Below are 22,791 nucleotides of genomic sequence, written 5' to 3'. Positions count from 1 at the left end.
CCAGATTACATGGGACTGCAACAGTCTCAGACTCAGAGCCACAGAGCAGCATGCCAAAGACATGAAAGGTCATTCACACACAATAACAATCCCTCTAAGAGTGCACTCACAGGCTTGTGGGTAATTACAGTTCTTTTGCTGGAGTGTTTTGTGTTTCGCTTTGCTTGTTCTGTCTCGAAAGCTAACAACCACTCATTATTCACGGTTTGAGTTGGGCTTTTTTTTCTTTCAGCAGGGCAAATTACACACAAGAGTGACAGCTCTCAGAGAAAGAGAGGACCAACAGCTACGCTAGGTTCTGGTAAGTGCAGTCTTGAACTAAGGGGGCAGGGACGCTGACTACAGCCCTGCAGTCTGTTGACTTTGTGGCAAGGGCAGCAAAGGGCTGGAGACATGGATATACTGTACTCTTACAGTGCCCACTACAATAAACTGCCTTCTATAGTGGTCTTAAAGTCTGCATAATATGCTATCCTCACACACTTGTCCAACACTTCACATCTTAAAAACGGTGCAATTTATCCACTGCTGGAGCTTCTGGTCCAAACATAGACAAGTCTGTCCTAATTCTGATAGAGAGTTTATTGAGGTGTGTTTATTGAGGTGTGTGCATGTGTGTGTGTGCCAAGACTTCGAACTCTTCAGGCCCTCACCGGTACCACACAGGGAGGTTAGCAGACACAACGAGACCTATCACAAAAACGCACGTGCATACACACTCCTAGTCACACACACACACACACACACACACACACACACACACACACACACACACACACACACACAAGCAGACACACACAAGCACACACTAGATCTACCTGCATGGCTAGTTTGGGGAATGTTTTCTCCTCTGGAAGGATTTATGATGGCAAACAGAGGGTAATGAAACCCAGAGAGATATTTACTGTCAGTGTCAGAGCTTATTATCCCAGGGAGGAAAATGGGGTCAACTGGAAATACTTGCTAAAAACTGGGTGTTGTCTCTTGTCTGAAAGGGAAAAACACAAGTCTCTCCTCTGTGTCACCAGAGTTCTAAGATCTCAAACAGTGAGGTCAGTGTTGAGGCATCAAACATCAACAAGGCAAAAATAAATGAGCGATTCACTGAGAACGTCTGATGTTCTGATTAGTTAACCGCAGCATTTTGCACATGGTGCACTGTTTAATTACTTTGCCATGGTCCATAACTTTCAGTGTGCAGCTGATGTGGCATCTCCCTCTATTTAAAGTATACACAAGACCGCCATGTGAACATCAAGATGATTTATACTCACCATACAGAACTAGGGGCTTTGTCTGATGCGTATGCTACTGTCTGGTATCAAATTCAATGACAGAACAATTATTAGAGTACAGTCACTTCACGGCCTGGGCAGAGCTTAAATTTGACAAAAGATACTGTCCTAATTTGCTTGTATTATATAGGCTTGCTTCCCTACACATAATAATGGGATGAGATTTTAAACAATCCACTTAAACATCATTGTGGACTTGCTTAATATCCATCAATCATCAGTTGCAATTTTGTTGAGTACAGCAGAGACAGTCATTCGTCTTTATGTAAACACTGATCATAAATTGCAGATAAAACCTTCAGCCAAAGACAACGAGTTTGATACTGAGGACATTTTTTCCCATCAGATCATCAACTGGACGTTTCAATGTTAACAAAGTGACTGTGATCCTGCTCCCCTTTAGTCTCTCTTGCCATTTTCACATACAAGGATTATCGGAATAATGCAAGCCAATACCGCAGTATTGATCATGGCATTTATCTTGACTGCTTAAGAAAGGGTTGTCAATACAATCAAGTAAAAATGAATGAGCTGTCCAAACAAGCTTCTCTGCAGATAATTAATACATCCAGAAGATCATAAAATCACGGAACTGGATTGGATGTGTTCACGGTGCTACGGCTAACACTCCTGTGGAGCTCAGTTTGAAGAGGAATTACAGTGGCATAACAGTGACTCCACTGAACCAGAGCCCATGAGCACATTCAATTATTCTTCTCCTAAGCCATTACAGGGAGAATGGCTAATATTATCCCTGCCTAATGGCAGATAATACACAATATTCAGGAGTTCAGTGTACTAAGCATTTGCACAAGCCTTTGTAAAGTCCCTTACTTAATCATCCATCTGGTACTCTGGGGAGTAGGCAGGAAAAACCAGAGGCAACATTTCTGTTGGCACTGAGGCCAATCCACAGTAGAGCTGCACATGTTGGTCAGACATGCACGAGGAAGCAGGGATAGAGCTGCAAAAGTTTCAAGAATATAAATTGGGCAAAAACTGTTTTTGTTGCGATGGGCTGTGTTTTCTCATTTAGCAAAATCATTTAACTCAAAGGATAATAATTAAGGATGCATGATGTAACAGTTATTACACAATGTCAACATCAATAATGAACTGACCAAAGTTAGACGAAGCGCTTCATGAATATCAACCATCTCCTCTCGAACTTGCATTCTTAATTCTGCCCCATCATTTCCTCTGGGGACCAAACTTAAATAGATCACATTGGTTGAGATCCATTATCCATCACAGCATCCCCATTCATCTCAAATGCATAATTTCTATGGGTGATGTGTTGCAGTTCCCAATGCATCAACATTATTTATGGTTTGACATTATAAAAGTAAGTGCATAATTTATGGGCCTAAATTAATGCACTACCTTCCGTGTGCTGTCTGTTTTTCAGAGATCCAACCAGATTGCCGCATGCCAAAACTATGGAGCAATCCCATTTACAGCAGAGAGCCCACAGCAGCCGTGATTTATGGCAGTAAATTAAAAAGAATGAAAAATTTATGACAGCAATTTGTGGGCAGTCATAAAACTATTATAGAACTTTGAAGTGGTGTTTTGTCCTTTTGCATGTAAGTGATGCAAGATGATCCAGTGTTCCAGAAATATCATAACTCCTTTTATTTGAAAGAGATCACGACTGACTAGTTGTGTTAACAATGTGTATCAAAGTTGGGACGTTAACTGACAGACAAGTTTAATGAACTCTAATGAACAACAGTGTTTTAGAAATCAGCACATCACTACAGCCAGTGCACGCTTGCTAAGTGTGCATTCAACTTCTCTTTTGCATGAAATCGAAGCCCCAGTTGGCATTTGAGTGGATGCCAAGCCATGATTGAATGAAAGCACATCCTTGACTGACAAATGATATATTAAGCTTTCAGTCAGCAGTGGGGAGAAGCCAGGCATGTCAGTTACCTGCTACAGCAGAAACTCCACTTGTCAATCTGCCATTGGCAGGGCTAAACAAGATCTGAAATGTTAAAAGCCCTGCACACCATAGTTTTTCACTTCCTTGTGCGTCCTGGGCACTTAGACATATCAGCCATGTGACGGCTATGAATCAGCATCTGCCATGAATGTCAGAGTATCGCATTTATAAGTGAAATACCATTTGTTAGGCCTGTGGGCACACTCCTCCAGTTTCATACAGGATATGAGAGAACATCAAAATGACAGACAATTGACTCCTGAATATTAATGGAAAAGTGACCTTCATGAGGAAGAATACGTCATCCTGGTTATTATCATGATACTTTTCTTATCGGCAAATTCGATATACCCAATTCAATAGCTGGGTTAAAAAAGTTTGTGTTTGTGCACGCTATTGTGTTTTTGTGTAGTCCATGTGTGGGCCATTAATAAAGATCTGAGCGTGCATGTGATGGAGGTCTGTGGGCAGTGGTGGGCAGCTCTGAGTGGCCCTCTCCTTGACTCTGACGTTGTTGATTATGCATGATTAATGGCGTAAAGGAACAGTGAAAGAAAGGTCATCTCCTGGGTTCTAGAGGGAGCAGCTACATTGGGAGTAATTAAGACACTTGTGTAAGCATGATTAATACGCACACACTGACGCTGTGCACGGTAAACAAGGCAACCAGATGGTTGAGCTATGGACTTCAAATTCTATTTCTGTAAGCAGGATATAATACTGACTGTGTGACATGTTTTTGCAATTTCCTGTGGGACTTTAATTGTTAACAGCTTACCTATTTTGAAGAAATTCACCCAATCCAGTCATGACGCATCCAGCAAAACAGGCACACATGAAAAAGAAAAAGAAAGTCATATTTAGCATGAACATCAACCGCTGTATGTTTTCATACATGTTTCTTGACATCCATTTAAATGTCTGACATTGACTGACATGATTGATTCAGCTGATAGGCTCAGACTGCATTATATGGCTGTAGCAGGTCAGAGGAGCATTTGAGAATGAAAATGAGCCAACCTAACATGACCCACTGCTGCACAAAATCAATCAACATCAGTATGTTCTCACCACCGTCTCCACCAAGATAGAACACATCAGCACATCCTGTGACCAGCTTTTACTCATATTACGCCGGCCCTCATGTATCGCATAGCGTGTACTCATGGGTAACACATCAGGTTGCACTTACACTTGGGTAAAGCAGTGATAATTATCATCCAAACATCTTGATGGATGAAAACACTAACCACAGTCGTAATGACAGCTTCAACAAAAATTATCACAGTACTTTTATCTTAAATTACAGCCCTGTCTTTTAGCAACAAATCATATTGTTGCTCCACATCTATGTAAGCAATTGGAAAAACTCTCTCTCTCACCCTGTGGTCTGCTCTGTCATGTGACAGGAGGATTAACTTCATGGTGCACATGAGTTAGGCTAGTGTGGGAGACAGGTGTCACTTCACTCCACTAAGCAAACTTAACTCCCGCTCAGTCTGCTTTCTTGTGTCTCCAGGACTGATTTGCAAGTCCCCATCTTGCAGGACACTGACTTACTGCGTGGTGTGTCAGACAGACAATGTGTGACTCAAGGTTTAGTTTACTAAGATAAAACAGGGAAGCAATCTGGGGCTCTGAACCAGACAAGATGTCAGTTTGTGTGTGTGGCTGTCAATTACACTTCTCACAATGATGTTGTTCAAGCAAAAATCCACGTCAGTGGTAATAGTTACACTATCTATGTGCACTACACAATTAGGTTTATGATGACTGATGGAGGTGATGGTCACCAAGGACTCATACTAATAGCGCTATTAAAATAATAGCTGACAAAGGTCTTCAGCTTTAGCTCTTGTCTAATAATCACTGACAGTAGAATAGTACAGCTATAATCACTCTGACTAAACTCATTATGAAGGCACAGGGGCTTGGGGGCTGTAGTTGTTGAGAAGTTAGAGCAGAGCGTGGGGAAGCTGAGACACTGAGGAGAAGCAGAGCCATGTGGAGGGAAGTGTTGATACATGCCCAGTGAGACAGTGAGTGAGCAGCTGGGAGAGATGCTACCATTCTCCACACTGTTCCTACATCGCCTCGGTGTCCTTCACTTCCTGTTACTCATCTGCATTCAACTCACACACATAGAAAATAAAAAGTGTTTCTAAGTTCACGCATTCCTGTAAAGTTAGGTCAACATTCGTATAATGTCCTCCTAAATAGGCACAGTAATAACTGATTTATGCTCTATGGGATAACACACAGCTGTCTCCCCCACGATACTTGTTGGGACAGAAGGCCCCGTGTCAGTGTCTCCTCAAGTTAATTGTAAGTGAGTTCCAACATCAGGCCTACAGTATGCTGCCCAGCTTCACACGTCAACAAACAGAAGACTACTAAGGCTGACAGTCACCAAGCAGCTCCACACACTAACCCAGCCTATACCAGAGGAGGAGGCCCTGCGCTGTGATAGCACCGCAGAAGACAAAGGGATGGGCTCCATATGGCCAGGAATCACAGCCTTCAAAAAGAAAAAGAATGGAACCGTGAAGAGAATCTGTATGACAGCGCCAAGAAGCAAGCAGCATGGAAATGGGATCTCAGCCAATACAGCACTGATTTGGTGCTAAAGCTGTTTGTAATATGAAGAGTGCAGGCAAGATCAAGCTGCTTGAATAATTCTACGTTTAAAATCTAGGGCAATAAATTGACTGGATGTTGTGTTTGCAGTTTTTTTTTTTGTTATCATACTTTCTAGGTCAAAGTTTTGTGGCTTTCTAGTATGACATGGGAGTCTGAATTCATGTAGAAACAGTTTTAACCACTCATTCATCAAGAGCAGTCCTGTTCAGTGCATATTTGGACAATCTGGAAAACTCTTATTCCTGAGTAAGATAGAAAGCAGGACCTTTCACTTCCTAACACAAAGTGCACACAAATGTTGGCAGCATATTTCCTGTTGGAACCCTCCGTCTCCTTTGTCCCATCCAAGTTTGTTAAACCGCTGTCATTTCAATTGTTCTGCTATAGAAAAATTATAATCCACCTGTCAACATTGACAGGGTGTTGGAAAACTTGGATAATGGATAGTGTAGGGCCCTGAAATTCCAACCAGGCCACTTACTGCCAACTAAAACCATTACAGAATGACAATTCTTTTTCAGTTTATTTGAAAATTGCACTGAATCACCGCTGCCTCCCTGACCATCTAACCACAATCAATTTCCACAGCCAGACCCAGATATGAATGAGAGAGGGAAAATGAAATATTGACTTGTTTGGTGAGGGGGTTTTCTCTCCTTCCATTGTTGACAAGACCATAAAAACTCTATTCAGCACACTTAACTATTTCAGCACAGCGCAGATAGCGTGAGAGAGTGCGAGTCAGAGATAGTGGCCCCGTGTTTAGGGTTACACTGACATTGACTTAATAATTTGATTCATGAGGCCATTCCAAGCTATTTCCATAGGTAATCAACCTTAAAAGGGAAACAGTAGCGTCCACAATTAGAGATTAATGCCATCTTTGGCCAACTTGCTCGCTGGCGTCTTCAAGATAATTAAGGAAAGATAAATCTCCACAGTTTAACATAACAATGAAAGTCAAGTAAAAGACGTAGAATGGCCTCTCTGCTGGGGAGGAAGGTGAAGGCGGAGGCATGGGTTGCATAAAGAAAGGTTAAATACAAAAGAAGAAATGTAAGAAAGTAATATTATTTAGTGTAAAAGTCACCTGGTGACCTCAGCACAGTTAGCATGCTGTTAGCTCGCCGGTGCTCTGTCGGACTGGTTGTGTTCACACTCGGGGCCCATACACCAACCGCCCACTGACAAAAGCTGAGAGGGATCGCTTTGATCTCTGTGCCTCACTAAATCAACACCAGACAAGGTTCATGCAAAGGTCGGCAAAGTCATCTGATCATCACATTCCAAAACCAAGTATTTCATGACAGCTATGCACTGGTACAGGTTAAATGTCACCAAAAGTTCAGGCATGACGACAGAAGATGGACAAATTTAACATGTCCCCTCCACCCACCAATGCAAAAAGAGAAATAGATCAGGCAAAGCAAATAAGAAGAGACAGGAATGTGGTTTTGTCCCTGCAGTAGTGCTTTGAAAGCTTGTAAGTGATATAGCATTTATCACTTAATGACACTGACTATCATAATAATTTTTCTCAGGAATTGCTGAACTAAAAAAATGACAATAAGTGCATGACAGCAAGAGAGAAAAGGTCTATTTCCCTTTTTGCTTCATGTATACTATGGAAAGAAAGAGCCAGGCTAAAATGGGCCTGGGTTTATATCACTTCACACCATTTAAACATACTGTATACACATTTTCCAAGCTTTGATACTGAGCAGAGACAGGGATAGCAACAGTAATATAGTCCATGTTCAGATCACACAAACACAGCAGTTCCCTGTACTATACAGCCATTTACACAGGGTCACTAGTCTTCACAGGGGACCAAACCTATCATAACACAGCTGTGAGCACAGACCTCCTTTGTATTCTGAGAAAAAGAAAGGGGGGTAAAAAGATGATCCAATTAAAGTTGTATATCATTCTGTTCTCCTCTGTCACTGCATATTCCTCTGGCTCTATTAGAAGCCAGCTCCTCCCAGGCAGGCCAGTGTAGCTCTGTAATTACACTTCTTCCTCTGACAACCTGCATGATTGTTTTCCTAACACTGTATTACTTCGTTAGTACTTTCCAGTGCGCGTTATTTTTAAACTGTCAGTCTGGCCCGACTCATCCCCCCGATCTGCACTCGTCTGTTTATCATAACAATCATTAATAACTGTCACTTGCCAGCATCCATAGAACAAACTCATTGCCTCATTACCATGTTGCAGCGTTTGTTCCGGCGCAGCGCCTGTGTATCGCTCACAACAGGGCCAAGCCAATTACTTTGCTGAAATGGAATCGCATTAATCAAAACTTAACAAGGTGGCAAATTTAAAGATATCACATTGCAAAAGACAGCATAACTAATATGTCACTGTCATGGTTGCAGTGGAGGTATGCAGCAGACAGGGACTAAATATATCACCTTACAAGGTCCATATGAATTTTGACGTTTCATATGATCTGAAAAGTATTACGGACAGAAAGGACTACACAGAGCTTGAGTGCTGGCTGCTTCTCAAGACTTCTCTACAAAGCAAACAGACATATGGAGGGCAGGAGCAGCGGAAGAGTCCAAGGGAGTGAAAGAGGGAGACACAGACTGTCCCCCAATTCCAATCCGCCCCCTAAAGACTCAGGCCCTGAACCCTCACTGACTAAAGTGACGTCAGCTGTAAGTGACAGAGTGTGAGAGTCTGTGAGGGTCCAGATGCTGTAAACATGAATGGAACAGCACTTACACACTCTCACGACATGTTACCTTGACAACAAAACGTTGTTGACTCCGGTCTTGGACCGATAATTTACGTACTTTCAATACGCACAAGGTGTGTGAGGGGGACGGACTCAAAACAAAATGTTCCCGGATCAGATCTGATCAAATCATCATCAATAATCACAAACTGCACGTTAACACTGACAGTAAACGTACTCTTTTTTTTTTCTTTCTTTCTTTTTTTTGGTTGTTGCTCCTGTCCATTAACAATAACGAGAGCGGCGGAGCTCTCTCTGTCCACGTGTGTTAATTTACTTTTTTTTTTTTTAACACTTGCGTTCCGACGGCATCTCATGTGTTTGACTTCACAACGCTATGAACTGTGGGTAATTTCCATACCCAAAGTCAGCATCGGTGCTGACTTACGGTAAGGGGGCAGTAAGGGCTCATTCACTGACTCACTGACTTGATGATCTGACAATGGAACAGCCCTCACACACTCACAGACTTCCCGTGAACGCGCCTCTAAGTCAGTGAGTCCGTGAGGGGTCGGATTGGAATTGGGCCATACAGTCACAAGAGTGACACAACAAAAGTGTGTTAAATAAACCTGAGTAAAAGAGGGAGGACAGATGTGGAAATCATGGGGGCAGTAGAGAGACAGGAAGAGAGTGCAGGAGGAGTAAAGTGAGGAGGAACAGAGAAGAAGAGGCGGCGGCAACAGGGGCACTCAAAGACTCCGAGAAACTCTGAAGGGAAAGAGAAGGTACAGCAAAAGAAGTATACAAGGAGAAAAGGATAGAGGGATGGACAGGGGAGCAGTGGAGCAGAAACGAGGAGAGGGAGAGGGAAAAGGGAGAGGGGAGGAGGAAGTGCCGAGCGTGTCTCTGCGAGCGCCAGCAGGCGGCAGTTCATCATGTCTCCCTTCACAGAGACGTTTTCTTTTACACTTTAAATGATGATACTCATCAATCACGGTCTGACAGCTGCATCAAGCCAGCTGCAAACATGCAAAGGCCAGCAGTGTGAAACCTGCTGACGCCACCCATCGCTGCATACAGGAGGAATCAGTCAGCCACTCGGCCTCCGCCCAGGATTTATCTGCTCTCACAACACACCAGCTTGCTTTTCTCTCCGGCAAACTCAGAGTAAATACAATCCATTTCAACAAATATACCTTGCATGGGTTTGAGAGGTGACATGTGGGCTTACTTTCATTTAGCATGCTGTGTGCAAAGTTTTTAATAAATTTATATATATTTATATTAAATTACACAATGAATTATTATCTTGTTGTTATGTATTCAAATAATTAGGACCTGCAGTCACAAGTTAAAATGTAATTTGTTCTATTTATTTTGTTTAAAACTAAAGAGCGTTAATAGGGACCAAAAGTTTGTTTGCAGATAGGACGTCAAGATTTATTTGACCACTGACTGACTGGACAAGGCATGAATCTAGACAGGGGCTCACTGGCTGGGTCTTTGCTTTATCAGAAAACTGCAGTGGCAAGCTTTAACACCAGTGTCACAACACATAGCTCCAGCTATCGGTAGATTGCACACTCACTATCAACCACAACAAGTCAGAGATCCTGATTAAATTAAACTAGTTGGTTAAAGTGTGAGCAGTGCTGGCAGTAGAGGGGAATAGAAAATGCTCAAATGCTTTGTGCAATCTCCCCATGAATGATTAGGAATAGAAAAGTGGTTACTGTGTCTGTAATTCATCTGTATTATGAATCTATCATTCACAAAGACAAAAGACAGTCCTTGGTGCCAGAGGTTATCCATACACAACTTGTGCACACTACTGGTCTTAGATTACTCCCTTCAGCCATCCTTCACTTTCTCCTCCTCCTCCTCCTCCCTTTTATTTAGCTTTCTAACTGACTGCTCATTTCTAGCACTCAGACGGAGGGGGGTTGAGCTGAACAGAGCCAAGCAAATGGATGCGAATTCAAAGTTTCCTGATCTTTAGCAGAAGTTATGGAGGGTTATCTTTGGCTGTATATCTGGGCCCTGGCAGCTCTCCCCTGGTGATGAAGGATTAAGCAGCACAGCTGTCTCTTCCCAGAATGATGCAGTGCAGTGCTCCCCGACACGACAGCATCACTTAATCTTAATGTCCGCTCCTCCAGCGCAGACGCACAGGACAAAGCCAATCAGCATCACATGCCACGGGGATGGACCCTGCTGCCTGGCCCGGGAGTCTCTCACCCTCACAGGCCGATTAATCAACTTCAGACAGCCCGGTTCAATCCCAGCCACAGCTCCCCCTGCTCTGATCTGCTCACTCTCTCCCTCTCTCTCATACACACACAGAGACACGTTCTCTCTAACTGTTGTGATGTATAGAGCAGGGGAGGGCTACCATGCAGGAACACTTATCAGATTGCAGTCCACATTATGCATGTCTTTGTGTTACACAGAGAAAAAGGTAGTGAGCTAAGAGGGAGAGAGTGGAGACTGGAGTAGGGAGGGGTGGGATATTGAATACCTACACCTTATTTCTGTCACAGGCCACCTATTTGTCCATCCATGAGCTCCAATAAGGGCTTAAAGAATAATGACTAATGCTCATTTGGACAAATGACTCTCTGGGAGGTCTTGAGTAAGGATTTAAATGTGATATGATACCATAGCCTTTACAAGGAGACAACACGCTCCCTTGCAGCGCTGTCTTAACTTCATATGATAGCGTAACAACCTGGATCCAGATCACAGGATTGCATTCACGCATGTTGCACACAGACAAACCGTAGAAAATGGCATGCCCGAAGAAAGGAAATCCTTAGAGAATCTGCTCTGACATATCAAATGCAATTCATCAAGTCACCAAACAATTACAACACCAGAGTGAAGACAGACAGGGAAATAATATGCATTGCAGAGTGATGCTTGGGAAACACACCCAAGTGTATGTTTATGACGTTCTGTGGAGCCCTGCTTATGTGCAGATATAGAATATTAGCTCCATAAGTTATTCTCAATTGCAGTCAGTCTCATTACCCACAGGCATTTCCCTGTTTCATAGAATGATGAAGAGCATTTCTGCTTCAAGTAGAATAGTGGGTTGTATACAACATTAACACATGCAGGACTCTCAGGCGTCCTATCCGAAAGGCCTCTATGATTTAGGAGAGCTAATTTAGTGCAATAAGCACTGAACACCATGAAAGCATCACAGCGCCACTAGTATACTGTATGACCTTGAATAAGTAGTAAACCAACATAATGAGGTTCTTTATCTGAGGAATACTCTAATCTTTCTTTCATACAGTGCCACTGTATTTAATATATTTGTGCTTATATGGTGCCTTAATAAAAAGACATAAAAAGGGAGATGTTTACATTACTGTATCTGTTTCACTGCCGAACCGCAATTCATAACAGAAAACCACTCTTAGGTTTTACAATAAAGACCTGTTTTTATCGCTATAGAGCTTGTGGTTATAAACAAAAGGAATTCATCTTATTAGTCAAGTGATGTTGTGAAACAACTTTCTGGTCAGATATACAGCGCAATCTGGGCTTGATTTCTTCATCTGTCATTTTCAATCTATTCACAGTGCAGCCTCTTAATCTAATAAGTTATTCAGGATATATGATATTCACCAAGCAGCAGTGGTCATTTACACATAGTTAAGTTGTTTCTACTAAGGTAATTGCTCTTGGCAACAACACAGAATACCCCTCGGGTAGTTTATGATGGCGTCTAAGAGTGATTTTGTAGTGTTATCATCCAAGCTAGGGAGAGCGTTTTGGCCAAAAAGAGCAAAGCCTTTGGCAGCTTCCAATCTGATCCTTTCCATGAAGACCTCAGTGAGTGAAACAGCAAAAACCAGAACAAGACTCGGAAAAATAAATCTCGTCAACTATGGATTGCTCCTCTGCCAAAAATGGGCAGAGACAATTTTGTGAACATTATTACAGTTTCATGAACAGAGACGCTCATTTGTGGACTGGAAAAAATAAGGTGAATGCTGCACCAACATGATGGGCAGAATGAGAAAGAACAAGAAGAAGGTAGTGGTTGGTGTTTCAAATGGTATACCTAATCCTATAATAGGATTGGGATTGACATGATGTTATTCATAGAAACGACTTTATCAATTCCTCATCAATTTCCTGTGTGGAAAAAATAGACACAAATTTTCAGCAACAACGGAAACATGTGCAAGTGACTCAGGTGCACAAAGCTCCCACTGTTTAACGGCTGTTTCAGACCAGAAGTCACCAATAGTGAAGGCTGAGCTACATTTGTTGTTTGTACTGAAACTTTCCTGCCACGTTTCCTCGTCCACAGCTGTTGTTGTTTCCTCTAACCTTTGACCAGCTGTGTAAAACGTCCGTTATTAGTGATGTGGCTTAGCAGTTGGTTTTAACTGAATTGCCTGAAACCCTCAGCAAAAAGTTGTTTACTTAATGTGATCTGTTTCAGTGAGCTTCTGTGTGTGGCCATAAACACATGAAGATTGAAACCATTGATGGATATTTTCATACCAGACATTAAGTTAATAAAACCCATAGTGTAGTATGTATAGTATAGTATATATAACACATATACATAGACATAGTATTGATGTCATGATATATGTTAGGTCCTCACTAGTCTTTCTTATCTCCAGGTACGTATGTTATCAGTTATCGGTATTGGTATCGGCCTTTGGAACCAGAAAGTTATCGGTTATCAGTATCAAAAAAAAGTTATTGTCCATATAGTCAACAATTCCAAAACTCCAGGTTCACTTTGATCGCTCAGAACCACATACTAGCACCCATCAAATAGCGCAGATAGCACAAGCTGCTGCCTAAATTTTACTGCACCATTAAGGTTTTTGTCTGTGTTTTCTGTATGTGTTTATCTAATCCGTCATCCGACCAAAATTGTTACGCACAGATACCTTAAACACTGAGTCCAATGCATTTAATTACTATGCGTTCTGTTCCAAAATTCACAAAAGGAGACAAAGGTCGTCAAGCAGTGAGGTTGATTTTGTGGTCCTCTCGCTTATCAAAAAAATAAAAAGATTGGGTCCATCCAATCCTGAAAGGACGTCAAGAGCAAGGAGAGTTCAACCTGCTTGTAAATGAGCTGCGGAATCATCATGATCACTTCCATAGTTTATTTTAGGATGTCAGTGGTCCAGTTTGATAAATTATTAGCTGTACTTGAGCCACACATTGAAAAGAAGACGACCAATTTCCGTTATCCAATTTGATCCTAAACAGTGGCTGTCAGTATGTCTATGGGACACACACACACACACACACACACACACACTGAGGCAGTTCAGTCGGGATCTCTGGAACAGCCTCGAAAAGACTGATGTGAGTGGTCAAAAAGGCTTTTTACAGATGCGAAAAAAAGGAAGAATAGAAGCTGTTCCGAAAACTCTAATGACAGACGAAAGTTTCAGAGTCAGTGTATTAACGGACTTGATGTGCAAAGGCCTTTACACTGTTATAGATTTATACCTATAGTGTGAAAGCATCAATGGTCTTCTAATGATATGATGATAGAGCCAGGACATAGTTCCATTAATTCATCATTCTATATTCTCCTCCACAGCTTCCAGAGACCCTGCTAATACAGACATCATCTCCTGTCCCACGCACATAATAAAGGCCTGTCAGATCCTCACCGTTATTAATTAGCACTTCTCTGAGGTGAAATTCAATCAATTGCAGCCCCTCTGATAGCTTTTTAGCACGTTATGCAAATCGGATGTGACCAAGTCCTGTCACTGCCTCGGTGGCCGCTGAGGAGAGAGCCTAGCTGCACTGCATAGTCACTCCTCAGACTCCTCTCCTCCTCCTCCTCCTCCTCCTTCTCCTTCTCTACCACCTCCTTCTCCTCTTACTCCTGTCATGGTGCTAACACATTCATTACTTTAACATTTGAGCTCTCCTAGCTCTGATAGCATCAGCGAGGGTGAGAAAGAAAGGGATGGAAGGAGAAAGGGGGTCTTAATGTTCATTTAATTAGAATTAGACATATGGCATACGGAGCAGAGAGGGTGACAGGCCCTGCAATGACTCACCTGAGGGGAATGGAGAGGCAGCACTCAGACACCATGAGATCATAGGAGTACAATAATGGATGAATGAAGGTATTTGATCTGAGTGGGTTGGCTGCAGCTACATGGTGTGAATTAGTATGGATTTCTGTATAATAACAGTTTTACTGATGTGCATTTAATACTAACGCTCCTCAAGGGCCATAATATACGACTGTGACAGTCTGACAAGCAGGTTGGTTGGTTTCTGTATTGTACGGCAATAATACTTTTGAATAACAGAGGAGGCCTATTCCTGCCTTAAATTTCAGTTGTACATAAATTTAAAATGCTGTGCCAAGACAAAGAGGTACAAAAACAATGTCATGATTCTATGATTATAAAGACAGACTTTAGTTATAGCTGCAGTACAGTCATACATCATTGCAAATGCACACTTACATGAAACCATGCAGGGATGGGGACAGCTAATGGCTCCAAAATCTCTCCCAGGAACCCATGCATTTTTCATGTCGCCGTAAAAAGGACTGTCTGTGGCAAAGCTAACTGCGTCGGACGCTAATTGATCTGCGCCTTTAATGCGTGTGAAACAAGGGAGTGTCAAGCAATGCTGCAAAACTGTCACCTCAGCCTTTTTCCTCTAATGCAGCCATAAATCCTGCAGTCGTCGCCCCCTCAGTCAGATGTTTTCATTACTACCATATCAGTTTTATTGAAATTACTGACATCTGCATGTTTCAATAATTGTAGGTCCTGCAAAGCTGTTGTAGCAATTTTAAAGGGGGAGGCCCCCGCTCTGCATTCTGGATCAATTTTCTACTCTCTAGGGACAAGAGGGGGAATGTGGTATTGGAAAAGGTACAGGGGCCCTGATAGATTGTGTGGTTACTCCGTGACGGAGACAAACAGTTTAATCCGGTGTAAATCTGCAGGCGCAGTGTGAGATTGTTTTATACAGAGATGTAAATTGCATTGTCAAAATCAGTCATCTTCCAGGTATGGGGCTTAACAGGAGCCACTTTAGAATGGGAAAGACAAACGCTTATCTCACTCCGCAAACCCTGGGGGGAGGCACAGAGCCACCTGGAGCTAGCTCTCTCTTTGTGAGGACAAAACACCGTCAAATGAGAGGAAGCACAAATACCTGCTGAATAAGGTGTTTGGGATTTATCAAAGCTGAAAACTATGACACAAATTTGTACATGTTGCCGGCTGCACTGTAGGTTCTTATCATTTCACTGTAATGGGATCCCAGTGCAGCGCAAAACAAACAACACCGCAACCTAATATAATAGACAGTATGAGACTGGGAGGTTACAGCACCGAGGTAACGCATGTGTTCCTCCTGTTTGAATTATCTATGGTCTATCTATGCATAATGCATACTGGGATGGGTCCCATTATTATGGCGTAGCCAGGCAAATGAAATATCCCTGGAGTTTTCTTGGCGACACAGTCCACTAAATCAATGCAGCACTTTGATAAAGCTGTGTGTCTAGATAATAAGTCAGCAATAACTACTTGCAATCATTTCATTAGGTACAGTATGGATGATACAGTTAGGGAAATGAGAAAAAGAGGGTTGAGTCTCTAATGTGGAAAGTGCTGGCTCTGTGCCTGTGTGTATGTATGCGTGTGTATGTATGTGTTTGTGTGAACGGACACATGAACTGTGACTGCAGCAGGTCTGTGTTGCTATGCTATGCTGCCTGTGAATTTAGGTCTGTGTGCATGTGTATGTTCCTGTATGATGCAAAAGCATGTGTGCTTGGTAAATGTGTTTGTGTGTGTGTGTGTGTGTTTGGTGTGACTGGGCTAGACTGATGAGGCTTTAGTATATCTGTCAGGCACAGTTTGGGGATTGGAGGAGTAGGCGTGCAGGAGCCAGTGGCCATACATCTCTATTACACTAGATGGTCACCACAGTGGCCAGCTGTTTATTCTCATTAGCTCACACGTTGGCCGTCCAAACAGACTCTCTACAGCCTTCCACAAAGCCAAATCCATCGTGGTCCAGTTCAAACCAGTCCAAAACAGATGTAGTCACATTTGAAGTGTGTTGTTTTTTGTTTTGGTTTTTTTCCTAAATGAGTATTCTAACAGTCAATATATATTGTGCAAGAAAAACTACTCCGAAAAGGCAGAGAAAATACCAACAAAAGGTACACAGAGCAGAAAGAGAGAAAGTATATCGGCAAAAATCAATATTGACGATCAATTCTACCTCACAGCCACTCAATAATTCCTCCCATATTTCCCTGCACTGCCTGGTGAAGAATCACATGTGTTGGATATAATATCCATTTTCTACATTACAATAGTTGTCTGCTGTGTGCTGAAAATGCAGCCGTGTGACAGTGAGGCAGAAGTATTAGCAGGCTCTCTTGGTGTGGGATATGAGAGAAAAGGCTTCTTTTTCATAGCAGTGCACAGACAAGGCTGCAGTGAGAAAAGCTAATGGCTATGATTAATGACAAAGGGCCAGAGGAGAGCCGGGACACAGACGCTACATATATCATCCTCTCCCATCAGTCTATGCACCTCCCAGGACCCTCTCGGCAGAGGGGGGAGAGAGGTGGAGAAGAGGGGGGAGGAGGAGGTGGTGGTGGTGGTGGTGGTGGTGGAAGTGAGAGTAAGAGAGGGAGAAACAGAGAGAACGAAGAGAGAGAGAGTTATCTACTCCCAGTCCTTTACACACAGGAATTGCTTCTCTCTTTCTTCTTGGGGGAAAGTAAAAAAAAAAAAAAAAAACAAGTGACAAAGAGGTGATAAGGTGAACAAGAAAATGGCGTGTAAAATAACTGGGAGATATTCTGTGAGAGAGGAAGAGAGAGGGGGAAAGGGAGAGAGCAGTCTGTGATCGTTCCTGATTTCAAGCAACTTGACTCTTCGCATGCCGAAGCCACATTTCCAAGGTCTTATCTGCCATATGGTCTGCCCTGTTTAGATGATTTATTAGGTGAGGAAAAGAGCACTGATAAATTTTACTGTGTTTCCCTGCATAGGCAACCCGTGGTGTCAATAACAAAACTCAGGCGTCTTTAATGAAAACTTTTAGTACCAAAAGGGTAACCATCTATTTATGAGTCACTATAATATTACACCGGCAAAAAGAAATTATCTGTGCTTCTCACGCACGCCACAAAATAAGGCCTGAATTGAAGTGGGGGGGTGGGGGGGCACAGATCATATCCATATGTCAGCAGCTCCCAAGCACCCTACATTTAACATGGTGCAGGTATATTTCTGCTTAATTGAAGCATTCAGCTGTTTACAGCTCACACAAAAACAGCAAGGGTTTATTTATGGCCAATTATAGAGTAGTGTTTTGAGTGAAGGAGGCCCATTATGGATCCCAGCCCTTTTGATTCTAATTAGTCACCGTGTTCAGGTTTTTGGTTTACATGCCTGATTTACTGGGGGATAGACGGTGGGGGTGGGAATTAATTTCCTATTAAACAACATATGCCTGTTACTAAATCAGACAAAAGCTTGCTGGGAAACAAGACATGAAAACAATAACTGCAGAACAAACTGCTCTGCTGCAGTGTTTACCTCTCAACTCTCTTTTTATGTGCAGGGAGAAAGGAAGGAAAAGACAGAGCTATATAAACAACAAAAGTCTGGCTCTTGTGCTCTGATCTAACTTTATTTGGTGTAAAATCAAATTATTTCCAATCTTAATGTTGTGGAAATGTTTTGGTTGCACAGTTTAAAAATATAATAATGTGACTTTAATAGATATGAAAGACTAATATAATAATAAGATTTAACCAACTTTAAACTTGTTTAATCGGGAAAAAAACTGCAAACACACAAACTGACTTCAGTGACATTACTAAAGTCACAAGTGATCGTGTAAAGTATCTAATACAATGACTATTCTTTTCTAGTCCTTTTTTGTAAATTGTAAAGATTAAATGGCTTTCTTTTCACTGTCCTTGCCTTTTAGACTGACGACATGTGTAAGCTATTCATTACATGAAAACGGTTTGCCAAACATGCACCAACGGCTTCCTAACAATGACCTGTTAATTTGCAACTAAATCAGAGTTGTGGAGCACATTTAGGATTTCATTTGCAAACCAAAGCTGGCCGTTTGAAGTACAAATACCCAACATTTAACAAGGTAGAGTCACAAGGGTCACAGAGGACAGAGGGATAGATTCACAGAATCAATGTCAAAATGTTACTACAGAGCTTAGACAGGCAGCAGTTTACACAGTAAAACAATAGCCCACAGTAAGGCGAGTGAAATATAATGACACAGCACAGACATAAAATTGTATATAACTACTAAGAAAACAATAAAAATTATTGATGCATAAGATTTAATGTTGTTCTCTTGTTTTATGATCAATGGATAACCAGCACAGTACAGTACTTTGTACCTCTCTTAAAGCTTTTTGACTTATTTATGGTGACTGTGTAGCAATTAATATTGCACAGGCTGTATTGTCATTTTTCAAGCCATTTCCCAGGAAATGTTCTACACCCCGTAATGGCCCCTCGAACGCTGTAGCTGTCATGTCCTGGACAGCTGCATTTTTACAAGACAAACTCAGACACGTCACACTCATCTCTCTGTGGACTAACTTGCTGCTCATTGCCACACAATAAACACACACACACACACACACATACCCAGATCCACACAGAGGCCAAGGCCAGCAGCTGTTAATAACTGCATGGAAAACTTTGATTAATATTTCACCCCTTGTTGCAGGGCTGTTGAGCGAGTGTCACCTTCCAAACCGTGTCCCATGACACCTTTTCTTTCTGGGACCCTGCTTTGCCAGGTGGAGATGATAAATCTGTTAGGATTATGCCCCCAAACCTCATCAGGCTAATTACAGTGTAGCCATGCAGCTCTGATGCATGTCTATGTCTGTGTTTAGGTGGAGGTTTGGACTAAAGCCAGATTAGTAGTCCTGTATGATATGTACAGAAATTGAGTCCTCAGCTTTCAAATTAACCAGATCTCAAAGGAGAATCCAAATCCCTCCCCTCATGTTTACTCTCAGCCTTCATGTGCTTTCAAAACCTCAAGCTTTGGTCAAAACTTCAAAATAAGATTCAGCAGGCCATACTTGACCCATCTCACGGGAGGGTGTTTGGCTGTGATACACAACAAACACAGACACGAAGGGTGTGAAAACAAACTTGGCTGCTACACCTGATGTAAACACTTCTGTTCCGCTGAGAGACGTTTTTTTTTTTTTTACCTAAAATGTTGTTGTCATTAAATTGGAGGGGCAAGGTGACAAAAACCTTGAATATCAACATCATGTACTGTTTCACAACTGCAAAATGCTGACAACAAATGTGACAACATCATTAAGTGGAAACAGCCTGTGCACACAATGATTTTAGTGTTTAGTGAGAAAGAAAAAAACATGTTTACACAAAATGGAGATGTATGACACATTTTAGATGTGTTTCACAAGGAATAAGTCAACTGAATTAAAAAAGAAGCGAAAAAATAACTTCCACTGCGATGCACACATAACAATGACTATAAAAATACATCCACACAACAAAAACCTTTATTTTCTATATGAATTATTATATTTACTGTATTACTACTTCAACTCTAAGACAGTGATAATGGGCATCAAATCACAGACTTGACAGTGTGCTAATAATGTGTTATCAATAATAACCTGTTCTCTTCCATCTGCTCCCACATACTGAATGTGACAGCAGCACCAATAATCCCACAAAGACGCGTATGAGAGAAATATGAGCATATTTGTGTCATCCCACACTTCGGCGTGTTTGCTGCCGCATGGCACAGCTTCTCTGTCAGCTGTTGTCTTTTGTTTCCACACACCTCACACTGGTTGCAGCACCTGTCTTTCCCATTTCTCTGTGAAGGCTGTGTAGAAGGATAGAGGATGGAGAAGGTGTGTGTCACCTGGGGTCCTCTGACTGAGAGAGGCTGTCATGCCCATCACTGCCCCAGTGGGCCCGCCAATCACACACAGGCAGGTCCACGCTGAGACAAGGCCAGAGAAAACAAGCAAACAAGACAACAATCGACAACAGTCTTTAAACATGCTTGTCATTCTCCTCTGAGAGATTTCTATTTCAGCTACTTAAGCAGTACATAAAAACACGACAGCCATTGCCAACAATCTCTAAACACAACTCTGGTGTTCTCCCTCCTCAGAGAGATTACATATTTCCAGTCATTTAGTAGAGAATGAGAGATGTCTGCAGATTGAGGGGATGGGCACAGCACGTGTTGGCGTGTCGCAGCCTGACTGGGTTGAGCGCGGTGTGGCGTGTCATTTTTGGGCACGCTGTTGCTCAACATCAAGAGAAATCGATGGCGTCTCCGCAGGGGCAGGGAGGCCTGTGGAATAAAGGAGCTTCTCAGGTCTGTTTGAACTCATTTTCTTTTCTGGGCGGTTGCCCCCTCGCTCAGCCCCCTAAGGCATCTCCCTCACAGCAGGCCCTGACAGCTTGACACATTGACAGCTGCCGCTGAATGACAACTGATTTGTACAAATTTCAAGCCTTATAAATCTACCTGTCACAACAAGAGCATAAAAGAGCTCGGACCCAGCAGGTAATTCGGAAGTAGTGGGGGAAGAAGAAAAAAGGCCTGCTTCCTCCTCCTCCTCTTCCTCACTCCTGACAGCCCAGTCTGAGAGGGTGAGGGAAATAGATAGGGGATAGAGACAGAAAAAAGACAATATGGCTCTTTTTTTCCCTTTGCTGCCAGTGTACCATCATCCTCTCCTCAGGTCCACTTTGAATAAAAGCTGGTGATACCATTTTCTTGCCAACGGGCGATCAATCGTCTCATTTAGAGATTATAAAGAGTGTATTGAAAATGGAAAAGTGCAATTTTGTTTTACACCAACATTAAAGCAGCGCCACCTGCTACTCCCAGGATTATCACATCAGTCTGCTTCTCACGGCTCTCACTGGGTAAATGAGCAGGCTCTTTTTACGGTATTTAAACAATATCCAATACCACACTGCTGTAGTCCTCCTGCCTTCCCCCCCCCCCCCCAGCCTTTCATCTGTTGGTAATAGCAGACCTGGCGGGCAAGGCCTATAGCTGCAATAAATCCTCTTCAGGAGTATATCTTATAGCTAGATATAAACTATGAGAGACGGGGGCAGAGGAAAATCAATAGAAGTGACAAACAGAGAAAAGGGTTTATAATTCTAAATGAGTTGTCTTTCTCATTTTTATGGGGATGATGGCTTCTCTGTCATGGCAGGTAAAAGCAGGACAGAATTCTTCATGACTGTAAACATGGTTGTGATGATTAGTCCTCTACAATTGTACCAGTTTCATTCTTTAAATTCAAAAATGAAACGTGACATGCTGCTGACATGTGCCTATTACAGCTGCTGCAGCCCACCCAGCCCCCTCCCACACTCATACTTCCTGTAAACAATTCATTAAGATGAAAACAAACTGATCCAACAAACACTGTTCTCACCGTTACTGTGTTAAGCGTTACTTTAAGGAACAATGCAAGGCAGATCAGGTGATAACAGCACAGAGGTCATCCAGTGTCTCCGTTACAACTCATCTATGCTAGGCTCGGCATGCTCCCACTGTTAAACAGGAATCACATAGCTGACCGATGACACTTCTTATGCTTGTTTACTGCTGTGTTGTGATTGGTGTCAGATCGCTATAGGCAATGACGTGGGACCGGAGTGAATCTGCAAAGCTGGCTGTTTTATGTGAAACTGCACTGTTTGCATGCAATCTGACAGTTGTTAATATGTGTTTTTGCGGACGAGCATGGGTCATTAAACTAAGATTTACTGCCACAATTATCAGAAAGTCAGTGTTCAACAGCACGCAGCAGATGCATATTTTTGTTGGCAGAGTAGATCATGACTGGCTTCATGAACTCAGGTCTGTTGGGGAGAGAACAACTGCCTGCTTTCTTAAACTCACTGACTTACTCTTTCAGTATTGGAGAACTGCCTGCTAAAACCTCTTCTATTTGCAAGTAGGCAAAACACTCTAATCCTCCATTTGTGTGTATTCATCCCTGTCCTAAATGTGCCCTTCCGCACTCTAACCCTCAAAGACCCTTCCCTTCATGCAGCCACCGACCCTGCTGTTTGATTAAGACTTAGCCCACTGCTTTATCCCTGGACTGGACCCCGGCTGGGCCAAAAAGCATGAGTTAAGCAAAG

At 42.4% G+C, this 22,791-nt stretch overlaps 1 protein-coding gene across 1 annotated transcript in view; it reads right to left on the bottom strand.

Moving 5' to 3' along the window:
- lrmda (leucine rich melanocyte differentiation associated) overlaps positions 1–22,791 on the bottom strand; it is a 199,690-nt gene that overhangs the window by 146,557 nt on the left and 30,342 nt on the right. The window lies entirely within an intron of this gene.

Source organism: Trachurus trachurus, assembly GCF_905171665.1.
Source record: "Trachurus trachurus genome assembly, chromosome: 15".
Lineage (NCBI taxonomy): Eukaryota > Metazoa > Chordata > Actinopteri > Carangiformes > Carangidae > Trachurus > Trachurus trachurus.
The sequence above is the reverse complement of the archived record's forward strand: the minus strand, read 5'-3'. Positions and strand labels throughout refer to the sequence as shown.